The following is a 12,178-nucleotide window of genomic DNA, read 5'->3' on the forward strand; positions in this document are numbered from 1 at the left end:
ATCTGTACGAGTAACGGGTATAAAAATTACAATAAACATTTTAACGTACATATTTCAAAAACTTTATTTTAAAATAAATATAAGCAACACAAAAACAAACAACTCAAAACATTAAAAAATCGTCATAAAATTACGTTGATTTTCAAAAGAAGGGAGATGTAGTATATGTAGTACTGTACTGTACTTAAGTACAGTAATAAATAATATCAACTACAACTTCAGTTCAAGTGTTATATGACCCACCACTTAGGCGCATAAGGTATAAATGCATGGTCAGCATTCTTATGCCGCCCGGCTACACTCACATATGGGCATATCCGCCAAATGGTCAACCAGGACTAAAACAAAAAAACTCATATTTTCATAGTACAGTGCAAGAAAAGCATATTCCTTGAAAACTAAAAAAATTTACATTTTTCATTTTTAGCTACTTTTAAAGGCATGTTTATAATTAATTATTTCGCAAGGAAAACATATGATGTTGTTGCACTTTTTCTACCAAATCTCTATTTATTCCAATCTAATAAGAAGATAAAAATCCGAAGAGGGCGAAACAATGTTGAATTTACTGTTAATAAAAGAACATGGAAAAATCGAACGATCGCGAACCGTACGTTCGCGACCGGCACTTAATTCAATAAAAAAGAAACAAATGGAGATATTTTCTTGGGAACAGGCTCGATAGAAAGCTACATGAATCCATTTTAAAAGTAAAGTTATTGCTTTAAAATTTTCCGTCCCAACTCGCAGATTATTGCATTTTACTAGATTAAGCCCAATTCGACTTCCATTTTGCGTACGTTCGCGACCGCATGTTTTTTGCCAATATTTTGAAAACGATAGCTCAATATATCCCATCATTTACACTAAGCAAATAGCTAACAATATGCTATCGAATAGCATAAAAAATTCAGAAAACGTTTATTATATCCATTACTCGTAGAGTAAAAGGGTATACTAGATTCATCGAAAAGTATGTAACACGCAGAAGGAAGCGTTTCCGACCCCATAAAGTATATATATTCTAGCTATTCTATATAGCCATGTCCGTCTGTCCGTCTGTCTTTCCGGATGCACGCTGAGATCTACTATAAGAGTTAGGCTATTGAGATTTGGCGTGCAGATTCCTGAGCTTCTAACGCCCACAAACCGCCCAAGACTGACGCACCTACAGTTTTGATGATAGAATAAAAATTTTAACTGAAATGTATTGTTCTCATCAATACCTATCGATTGACCTAAAAAAAAGTTTGCCACGCCCACAAGCCGCAAAAACCTGTGACGCCCACAATTTTCATGCTATATAAAAAATTTTAGCTGAAATGTATTGGTCTCGTCATATCAATTGATCCAAAAAAAATTTGCCACGTCCACTCTAACGACCATAACGCTTAAATCTATCTAGCGCCGGTAGGTGGCGCATTTTAATCTCGCTTTGCTGCGTGCATATCTCCATTTTCCTTTGGTCCCATTAGCTGAGTAACGGGTATCTGATAGTCGAGGTACTCGACTATAGCGTTCTTTCTTTGTTTTGTTTTTTTATTTTCACTAAGTGCGTACGAAGGTACGTTCGCGTCCTGTGGATATGCCCATATATAAATATATGAAAAACAGAGAAGCGCCTGTAGAGTAGCTCTCTAAATAAATATTTATAATCAAATTAAATTTGGACTATTACTATAAAAAATCCGAGCATATTACACCTATATCTTTGATAGCTTCCGAGATATAAGCTTTTATGTGGACGTTTTTTTGAAGCTTATGGGCGGTTTATGGGCGTTAGAGTGAGCGTGGCTACAATTTTTTTGTGTCATTCGATTGGTACTGACGTGACAAATGCGTTTTTGTTAAAACTATTTTTCTAGCGTGAAAACTTTGGGCGGTTTCTGGGCGTTAGAGTTGGCGTTGCAACCTTTTTTAGGTCAATAAATAGGTATTGACGAGAACAATACAATAGAGGACCAGTGGCACGTTCGCGTAGCAAACTTGCGCTGCGTATGAAGAAAAGGAGTATAAAAATGAAATCCTAACCATCTAGCTCATATAGTTTCCGAGATGACAGCGTTCACACGGACAGACAGACCGACGGATATTGCTAGATCGACTCGGCTAGTGATGCTGCATTAATATTGGTATTTATCAAAAAGTCAATATTAATTTACAAAAAAAGGAAAATCTTTAAAAGTTTAGGCGCCGCACAGACTTTAGCGTTATGGGCTTCCAAATTGTCGTGGAAATCCAATGAAACAGACTTGCACTGCTTAAGAATTCCTAGCTTGTATAGTTTCCGAGATCTCAGCGTTCATATGGACAGACATACAAAGAGTCACGGCTAGATCGACAAAGCTAGTGATCCTAATCAAGAATATATATATATCCTGTAGACCGCAGACCGAAGTCGATTACTATAAATAGCCACAGGACTGAAAATCTGCAGTGATGGTCCGATCATAGCGAGAATCGAAAGGTATCACAAAAACTGAAAATATTTCAAGCCGACAGGTTTCGGAATGGTCAGTAGTACCGCCAAAAACTAAACGCTAAATTATATAAAAGGACTTTACCAATAAATTACTACACCAAACATGGAAAACTTTCCATCCTAGTCTTCAAAGTATCAAAAACATTGGGACGAACTGTTTCAAATAAATGTTGCGTGTTACTCGTGGAGTAAAAGGTTATTGTAATCCGGGAAAAGGATGTAACAGGTAAAAGGAAGCGTCTCCAAACCAATTAGGATGTATATATATTGTTATATACATTGTTTGTCTCTCCGTGTGAACGCTGTGAACTCGGAAACTATAAGAGCTAGAGGGTTAAGATTTACGATTTAGATTTCTTGTCTTCGTACGCAGGCGCAAGTTTGTCCCGCAAAGATGCCACGCTCTTTCTGACGCCCACAAACTGTTCAACACTGTGACTCCTAAAGTTTAAGACCCAGAAGAAAATTTTGTAACTGAAATGTATTGTTCTCTCCAATATCTATCGATTAATCTACAAAATTTTGCAACGCCAACCCTAACGCCCACCAATTGCCCACATACATACAAAAATCGTCCATATGAACACTGATATTTCGGAAACTACTAAAATTGGAGAGTTGAAATTTTAGATTTACGTTCCTTTGTTTTGTATGCAGCGCAAGTATGCTACGCGAACTTGTCACGCACACTCTAATGCTTACAAACCACCCAAAAATGGTGCCCTCTGTTTTAGTACTAGCAAAAAAGTTTAGGATGAATTATATTGGTCCTGGCAATATCTATGAGTTGGCACGCCAACTCTAGTGACCGTAAAGACCTCAAAACTTGCATCCATGGATTTGATGATAGAAATAAAATTGTAACTGTAATGTATTTGTGTCGTCAATACCCATCGAATGCCTAAAAAAGTTGCCTCGCCCTCTTCGACTCACGCATTACAATCTTGCCTGGATGCTTGCATATCTCCATCTCCCTTTTGCTTCCTGTAGCTGAATAACGGGTATCTGATACTCGGGGCACTTGATTATCGAGGCACTCTATTGTTTTAATCTAATTTGATACACTAATTATACCCCTTACTCGTAGAGTAAAAGGGTATACTAGATTCGTCGGAAAGTATGTAACAGGCAGAAGGAAGCGTTTCCGACCCCATAAAGTATATATATTCTTGATCAGGATGACTAGCCGAGTCGATCTAGCCATGTCCGTCTGTCCGTATGAACGCTGAGTTCTCGGAAACTATAAAAGCTACAATACTGGAATTATGCAAGCAGATTCCTGAGATTCCTGCGCAGCGCAAGTTTGTTTCAGTAGAGTGCCACGCCCACTCTAACGTCCACAAACCGCCCAAAACTGTGGCTCCTACAGTTTTGATGCTAGAATAAAAATTTTAACTGAAATGTAATGTTCTCATCAATACCTCTGGATTGACCCAAAAAAAGTTTGCCACGCCCACTTTAACGCCCACAAACCGCGAAAACCTGTGACGCCCACAATTTTCATGCTAGATAAATTTTAACTGAAATGTATTGGTCTCGTCAATACCTATCGATTGATCCAAAAAAAAATTTGACACGCCCACTCTAACGCCCATAACGCTTAAATTTGTATACCGCCGGTAGGTGGCGCATTTTAATCTCGCTTTGCTGCTTGCATATCTCCATTTAGCTGAGTAACGGGTATCTGATAGTCGAGGTACTCGACTATAGCGTTCTTCCTTGTTTTTTCGTGTTGTTTTTCCCGATTGAGAACGGCTTTATTTCATTTAGTATTTTAAGTGCCAATTAAAACGAAGTCTGTTTTACTTGACTGCATTTTCGACATGAGTTATAAACACATTTTTTTTAGCGATTCAAGGACATATTTATTTTAGAATTATTTTTAATTTTCTCTTGAATAAATGTCGCGTGCTTTACGTATGAAAGTATCACGTTTTTCTAAAAGAACTGAACTTTAAATAAACATGCAAGACAATTGTTCAATTACTTAATTTGTTTGTATATGAATATAAATTTGGAGCAACAAAGAAAGCTAGATGTTTGCCTGCCGAAGTTGACTTACCCTTTCATTATTTCTTCAATCATTCATATGGGAGCTATAGAGCCAGTTGTCCTATCCGGCTCAAACGGCCTTGAATACTACTTCAATTTACACAACTTTACAATATCTTTAAAACTGAGATAAATTCTAACGTTATGGGGAAACAAATGGGTTTCGGTGAAAATGTTACATTTACCATAAAAAATGTCCTAGATTTCATAGTTTACGAGATCTCCTAGTTCATACGGATAAATGGATACGTCGACACGGGTGGTGGTCCTGATCAAAATCATATTAACGTTATAGGATTGGAAACGCTTCCTTAATCTGTTACAAGCTTAACAACGAATAGAATATTCCCAGAAGTAACGGGTATAAATACGATTACAAATTGGTAGACACAATTGGCTGCACCGCTTACCGATAGTAGCTCGTTGTTTCTTTACCAAACTTGGAAGTGCAATGCCAAAATGCTTATCGACCAAAGTTGGTCACTTGTCCTAAGTGCTATTAGTAATAAAAGTTATAGGGAATAAAAGTTATAGTTAATCAAACTTCTTCTTTCACAGTGGGAACATATCTTAATGAAAGTACAATCTGTATATTCTGGAACGATAGATTTGAGTTCCAACTGCTTCACAGCGCAGAATATAGCAGCTATGTGGGAATTAATATTCTAAATTTACAATACAACGAAGGGAATGATTTCATTAATGCGAGATTAAAAAAAAAATGGCTACAAGAAAAAAATGTCTTATTTGATGACCTTCTAATCAAAATTATTATATCTATTGAGGTGACGCATTGTGAGGTAAATTTTCAATTTTAAAATCAATTTTCGTTTAAATTAAAATCAAAATTTGTTTGTTATTAGTCGTTTTTGGTATTTGACGACGATATTGGACAGTTTGTAAATGCCTTTAAGAAGGCTTCTGTATATTCAATTTGGAGGTCAATACGCAATAAATTCGTTTTCGCGTATGTGGCTAACGAATTGCATGAGTGCTGGGACAACATATTCTTCGAGGGTAATTATAGTTTCTATGTCATGTCATTATCAGTAATATATTCACGCTGTTCTTTACCAAACGACCAAGAGTGCATTTTCTGATTTTTCGACCAAAAGCGCTTAATTTCTTGCAAGAAGTCGTCGCGTTAATGTGTGTGAAACAATTCGTTCTGCATATCAAGGCAAGCTCAAATGCATGATTATAGGAGATGAGACTTGAGACAACCGACTAACTAAGCGAATATCGCGTTAAGGGCGAGGCTAAACCGAAAAGAGCACGTCAAAGTGGATCAAAAATTAAGGTAATAATGACATTTGCTTTCGATTTTTGTGCTGTGGTGCCAAACTGTTAATAAGGAATGTTTTTTGAGCGTTATGCATCGGTTGCGTGAAGCAATTCCTCTAAAAAGAGTTGAATTTCGGGCCGTTGTTGGTCGGTTCTTAGAAAAAATCATAGCCATAATTGTATTTTATCGGGACAGGATTACTTTGAAGGAGATGAAATTTGTTTAGAAAAACAAATGAAGATTATTCATTTTACAAACTTTTTACTTTTTGCACACAATAAAACTAGTGACGATGCGCACCCGATGAGTGTGCGAAGGCTACTACTATATATTGCTCGCTAATTGGTGCGATTAGTGCGAGAGGTACACCAATAATAAGTTTTCGTTAAAATTAAAAAATTTACACTTCCAGACATTATGAAAATCGATTGAATGAAAAATCGCAGTAAGTCTTAGAAAAAAGAGCTTGGGCTGAAAAGACCAGAGCCTATAAAAGAAAACACGGCTTTCTTGGTTCAAAACTAGCTTTAGTTATCAACGTAATCTATCTATCAAGCGCAATGCAATCATTTCAGCGCCCCTCTAACATTTCAATACCACTTTTGTAGAACGATTTATCTTTTGCCTCAAAATAGACCTAAGTATCAGCGATAACCTCTTCATTCGTGGGAAATTTCTTAACGGCGAGCATTTTTTTCAGGTCTGCGAACAGCCAGTAGTCGCTGGGAACCAAATCTGGTGAATACGGTGGATGTGGGAGGAATTCGAAGTTCAATTCATGTAGTTTTGTCATTGTTTTGATTGACTTGTGACACGGTGCGTTGTCTTGATAAAACAAAATATTTTTCTTCGCCATATGCGGTCGTTTCTTTGCAATTTCGTCCTTCAAACGCTCCAATAACGCTGTATAATATTCACTGTTGATAGTATGTCCTTTCTCAAGATAGTCGATGAATATTACACCACGCACATTTTTATTTTTGCTCAACAGTGAGCAAACGCGGCACCTATTTTGAACAGAGCTTTCTTATAGTCAAATGCTCATGCAATATAAAGCTATCTTTATATGATATCTTTACGATGTCAGCTAACTCACGCAACTTCACTTTTCTATCATTCAAAACGATTTTGTGGATTTTCTTGATGTTTTCTGGTGTTACCGCCTCATTTGGACGTCCACTGCGTTCTGCATCATCGGTGTCTCTAAGACCACGTTTGAAGTCAGCAAACCAATGTTTTATTGTTGTTCTGATGGAGCGGAGTCCCCATAACACTTTTCAAGGCACTCCTTCGCTTGAACGGTATTTTTTTCCATCAAGAAGCAGTGTAAAAATAAAACACGAAATTGTTTTTGGTCCATTGTTTTGAAAATAACAAAAGTAGCGTCACTCTTAGCACTATAACTCACAAACTAATGAATAGAATATCATGAAATTTTAACAGTTGTCTTTTGAAGATTAGTATTAAGTGTAAAAAAGGTGACTGCAATAAAAGTGGCGCCATCTATGTGTTAGGCCCGGGACTTTTCAGCCCATGTGATATGTCGCATGGTTTTATTCTTGCTAAAAATAATCACCACTTAAAGCATTTGCTATAATTCGATGTTCCTTTCAAAAGTATTTCACACAGATAGAAACTAACTTTGGCAAGCCAAAGTTTATATACTCTTGCATATAAATCCAAGTTATGCAAGAAAAATCATATAAAATCTAATATTACAGAAACCGTATAGGACGTATATTTGAGGGCGCAGACAGATTTTAGGGAGTCTTAAGGTGTGGCCGTGGCTATGCTAATTCCAACGTTCTGGCTTTTGAAATTTTTTATGATCTCAGCGTTCATACGCCGGACATGGCTATATCGACTCAGGTATTGATCCTGATCAAGAATATATATAGTGACGTGTCTGCACTGCGATTTCTCAACGGCCACCAGTTCAAAGATCGAAACCGTTTACAAATAAACAGAATCGCCAATTTCGGCTTTGATTAAAAACGATACAGAAGCTCGAGATCCCGCAATGCAAACAAACAAAGAAAATTGATTAAGTCCGAACGTCAACAATGACGTAACTCCATAAACGTAAAAATCCAATAAGATCGCAAAATCCAATAAGACCGAATTATGTAAACATAAACAAAGAAGTGGCGATCGCATCATCCTCCTGCGATTGCGTCACCTAATGCACTAACAGTAAATTCTAAGACGCAAGCCAAGGTTTCATTCTAACCAATTCTGTAACATACAGTTAGTCTTTTTCCAACGTTCTAATAAAGAATAACTAACGAATATAAAAAATCTTCTACAATTTTTATTCGGGTGAATAACGACTCATGTAAATGGCGCAGTCGGTAGGATCTCTTTAAAAAATATCCTTGCGAAAAAAAACAAAGTCGGGAGCTTACTGATCAATTAAAAGGATATTTCTTAACTACTAGGATATCCAGACCAGCGCGTGGAATTGCCCACAAGCAAGCAATTTATTCGACTAGCTCGGAAGTGCAACTAAGAGATCCGCAAAAGAACCTAAGGGCAAATTAAAGGCACTGAACAAATATTATAATAAATTAAACTTCAATCGACTACTGAATAAATCCAATTCGGTCAGTAATAAAGTTGAGTGGGATTTAATTAAACACAACAAAATGGACCAACAACCACCAGCTCAAGGGCAACCACAAATTGGTGTGGCACCCAACCCATTGACTGAGCAAAACTTAAATCAACTTTTGTCCCAGATCCGGAATATTCCAACGTTTGAAGGAGATCCATCTACCCTAGGAACCTTTGTCAGAAGAGTTAACTACCTTTTGCGTCTGTATCCTACAACCAATGATCGACAGACAAGCGTTATATTTGGAGCAATTGAACTTCAAATCACCGGTGATGCCCAGAGGATTCTGCAAGTTCTACAAGTCAACAACTGGCCAGATCTTAGAGCAGCCCTAATCGACGAGTACAAAACGCAAAAACCTGTGGAGGAACTATTAAGGCGATTATACAATACTAATTTTCAAGGTAATCTAAGAAAATTTTGTAACGAGATCGAGCTTAAGCAGTTAGTTATAAGCAACAAATTAGAACTTGAAGGAAATCCAAATGAATTAATATTGTACACAGAAGCAATGTTTAGGACTACAAAAAACCTAATACAACGAAATTACCTGACAGAATTTTTATGACATTAGCAAGAAGCGATTTTTCAACAGTACTTAAACTGAAACAAGCGGCTCAGCAAGAAGGGCTATACGAACAAAATGAAAATTTAAAACATTATAACATCAATGTTAACAAAATTCAAAAGCATCAACAAACAAATTATACACCCTAAAATTATAAAATAATAAATAATATATAAAAATTATAACCCCTACCCTTACACTAATTTGTACAACACCCAACAATTTAATCCTGGCCCAGCTCTTTCAATTCAACCACACCCCAACCAACCCCAAAGAATGGTTCCACAAAATTATAGGTTCCAATCGAATAACAGAAATAATACTTTTGACCAAAATAGGGGAAGTTACCAAGAGTTTCAAAGAAATTTAATTCAGGGACAGCAAAATAATACAATGAATCAAAGCCAACAGCCAAGTGGACTATCGGGCTCAGTACCCAACCAATCACAAAAGAGAGTCAGAGAAAGTAATAGTGGACAATCAAGAATGCAAGTAGACGAAAATTATCAACAAAATAAGGAGTACAAAGAAGATGTTTATAATGAAAATGAAAATTTTCCAATGCAAGCCTCGGACCAATTACATACATAGAAATAACTATAAATAATCATAATTATCGTTGCCTCGTCGATACCGGTTCATCAATTAACTTAATGAAAAAGAATTTTCTCAACGGGAGCATACATAAAGATCCGACAATTATACGCACTATGACAGGGCATTATTAACTAAATGAATTTGTAAAAGTTGCACCTAATAGTTTATTTACTCAAGAACAAATATTTTATATTCACGACTTTTCTTCCAATTATGACATACTACTAGGAGGAAAGTTACTAGAGGCAAACCAGGCCAGTATTGATTATTTAAATAATCGCACTACTATTAGTGGGCGCATTTTTTTACACAAAAACATTAGTTTGAAAAATCCAACACAAATAAATGATTTTGAGGCATTGCTAAAATCTAAAAATTATACTGATGAAATAAATTACGCTGTTCAAAATGAATTAGCAGAGGGAAAAAGTTATCGCTTAGAGCACTTAAATGAGGAAGAAAAAGTTAAATTATTAAAATTAATTAACCAATATAAATGCATTCAATATCGTGATGGTGAAAATTTGACCTTTACGAATGTTGTTAAGCATGAAATAAAAACTCATCATGAAAATCCAATTTATAAAAAACCGTATGGGTATCCTTTTTCATTTGATAAAGAAGTTGAGTCTCAAATACAGGATATGTTAAAGCAAGGAATAATTAGGCACAGCCAATCACCTTATTGCAGTCCATTGTGGATAGTACCAAAAAAGAAAGATGCTTCAGGTAAACAAAAACTTAGACTTGTAGTAGACTATAGGGGCTTAAATGAGATCACTATTAGTGATAAATTTCCCATTCCCAATATGGACGAAATACTAGGCAAGCTAGGACGGTGTCAATATCTTACCACCATTGATTTGGCTAAAGGTTTCCACCAGATCGAAATGGACCAAAATTCCATAAACAAAACAGCGTTTTCCACAAAGTACGGACACTACGAATTCCATTTGGATTAAAAAATGCACCTGCAACTTTTCAGCGATGCATGAACAATGTCCTTCGTGAATTAATAAACAAGCATTGCCTTGTATACTTGGACGATATAATTGTTTTCTCTACGTCCCTTGACGAACACCTTACTTCATTAAAAATTGTTTTTGAAAAACTTAAAAACGCTAATCTAAAATTACAACTAGACAAATGTGAATTTTTGAAAAAAGAAACAGAATTTTTGGGACACATAGTTGGACAAACGGTGTAATGCCAAATCCAGAAAAGGTTAAGGCAATCAATAAATTTCCAATTCCCAAAACTCAAAAAGAAATAAAATCATTTCTTGGTTTTTGCGGTTATTACAGAAAATTCATTCCAAACTTCGCAGACATTTCAAAACCTTTAACTAAATGTTTAAAAGCTGGTTCTAAAGTGACATTCAAAGATGATACATTTATTGCAGCATTCAATAAATTAAAACAACTTATCATAAACGATCCCATACTGATTTGTCCAGACTTTGGAAAAAGGTTTCAATTAACTACTGATGCTAGCAACTTTGCATTAGGAGCAGTTCTTTCTCAGGATAACAAACCAATCAGTTACATTAGTAAGACTCTAAATGCACATGAAGAAAACTATAGTACAATTGAAAAAGAATTATTAGCTATAGTATGGGCAACAAAAACCTTAAGACCCTATTTATTCGGAAGAAGATTTGAGATATTAAGTGACCATAAGCCGTTAGTCTGGCTAAACAATATCAAAGAACCTAATATGAAACTGCAAAGATGGAAGATAAGGTTAAAATAATATGACTTCGAAATAAAATATTTAGAAGGAAAGCAAAATCACGTAGCCGATGCATTGTCAAGAATCAAAATTAACGAAGTATACTATGGCAGTAACAAAGCAACAGCACATAGCGCTGAAGAAGATAATGAAAATTTAATAACAATTACTGAAAAACCAATCAATCATTTCGCAAGACAGGTAGAAATGATTCGAAGCAATACAGAAGGTCAAGAAAGTGAAAATTATTTTAAGAAAGTCAAGATTAAAATAATGTTTTATGAATTAAACATCGAAAAAGCTAAGCAAATATTAATAAAACACTTTTGTACCAAGTCAAGTGTACTTTTCATCGAACACGACTCTGATTTTGAAATCATTCAAGAAGCTTGTAAGCAGGCTATGAATACTACTGCAAAAATTGTAAGAGCAGTAATGAAATTACAGGACAAAAACTTACGCTGAATTTAAAAAAATTATTGTTAGCAACCACGAAAAACTATTGCACCCAGGAATTGGAAAAATGGTAAGGCTTTTCAAAGAAACCTATTATTATCCCGAATACCAGAATTTAATTCAGAATTTAATTAATGAGTGTAATGTTTGTAACCAAGCAAAAACCGAACACAGAAAAATATCGCTTTTATTAAAAACAACTCCAGAAACAGAATTTTGTAGGGAAATTTACGTCGCAGATATTTACACGATCAAAAATCAAAATTACCTAACTTCTATTGATTTATACTCAACATTTGGAAGCGCGATTGAATTAAACGGAAAGGACTGGATGGAAGTTAAAAGAGGACTTTTTCGAATATTCAATTCAATGGGAAAACCGAGAACCTTGAA

General features: G+C 35.6%; 1 long non-coding RNA gene across 1 annotated transcript; it reads left to right on the forward strand.

Annotated features, from left to right (window-relative positions):
• The first annotated feature begins 4,891 nt into the window (after nt 1-4,891).
• LOC118878606 (uncharacterized) lies at nt 4,892-5,913 on the forward strand. Its single transcript, XR_010654993.2, has 3 exons — nt 4,892-5,036; nt 5,093-5,334; nt 5,398-5,913. It is a non-coding gene; the product is annotated as an uncharacterized lncRNA (long non-coding RNA).
• Nucleotides 5,914-12,178: the final 6,265 nt, after the last annotated feature.

The sequence above is a fragment of the Drosophila suzukii genome, unplaced genomic scaffold, assembly GCF_043229965.1.
Source record: "Drosophila suzukii unplaced genomic scaffold, CBGP_Dsuzu_IsoJpt1.0 scf_4, whole genome shotgun sequence".
Lineage (NCBI taxonomy): Eukaryota > Metazoa > Arthropoda > Insecta > Diptera > Drosophilidae > Drosophila > Drosophila suzukii.